The sequence below is a fragment of the Poecilia latipinna genome, unplaced genomic scaffold, assembly GCF_001443285.1.
Source record: "Poecilia latipinna isolate Pla-1442-1.1 unplaced genomic scaffold, P_latipinna-1.0 Scaffold2391, whole genome shotgun sequence".
Classification (NCBI taxonomy): domain Eukaryota; kingdom Metazoa; phylum Chordata; class Actinopteri; order Cyprinodontiformes; family Poeciliidae; genus Poecilia; species Poecilia latipinna.
The window spans coordinates 1-1,029 of NW_015115007.1; positions in this window are offsets into that span (position 1 = coordinate 1).

The window sequence follows — 1,029 nt, forward strand, 5'->3', positions numbered from 1 at the left end:
CGTGCGGCATTCTTTGAAGGACAGTTTCTTGACCAGTGGCCAGTATTGCCACAAGTCCAACAGATATCGTTGTCCTTTGGTTTATGACTTAGGGGTCGCTGCCTAAGGTGACCTCTTCTGTCTCTGTTTCTCTCCCGGCCTCTTGAGGGGCCGCGGAAAAAGACAGAGGTATCTACTTCTCCAAAATCCTCTAGATGAAAATCATCTGATCCTGTTTTCGGTTTTTTGACTACTTTTTCTGCATGACGTGCCCACGTTATCAGCTGTGGGACTGAGGCAGCATCATATTCAACCAGGTGTTTTTTAATCCGGCCCTAAATTTCAGGGCGGAAACTCGACATTAAAGCGTTTTTTTTTTAGTTGTTGTTGATATACGCTTTCTAGTCCTTCATCATAAGTGATCCCACTGTTAACTTTGAACTCCTACTAAAACCGCAGACGAAAATCGTCTACGTCTTCTCCAACTTTTTGTTTAATTCCTGACAGATGACTATAATTTGCCCTTTTACGGAAATTTGTTCTAACTCTCTCACACAACGGGTTTCATTGTCTTAAAATCATCAGAGAGAGAGAGCAGGATTAGCTCCTGGAGGGTATGGAATTGGAGCTAAAATATTATTAGTTATTTTCCCTGTATAATTTCCTCTTACTTCTACCCAATCTTTTCCTAATGAGGGTATGGCTGCTTCTCTACCCCATTTAATCTATATGAATGGATAAATCCAGTCATGTCTTCTATCCACTTATCAGGGTCTTCTGTTACAGGTGTTATTCCTTCTACAGCCTTTCTGGCCTCTTTTAAGGTCCAGGGTGCAAAAACATATAAGTTTTGTGTACCTTCCTCTAATGAGGGGTACAGTCGTGTTGCTGGGACTGGGGCAGACGGAGCTGCTGCAGCGGTGGGGGAAGGGGCAGCTGCAGGAGCTTGTGCTCCCCGCACCACTACATCATTCCGTGTGCCTTATGACTTTATTATCTTTTGGTCTAACAAATAGGTTTTTTGCTTCTACGAATTTGTTTTCTTTAACC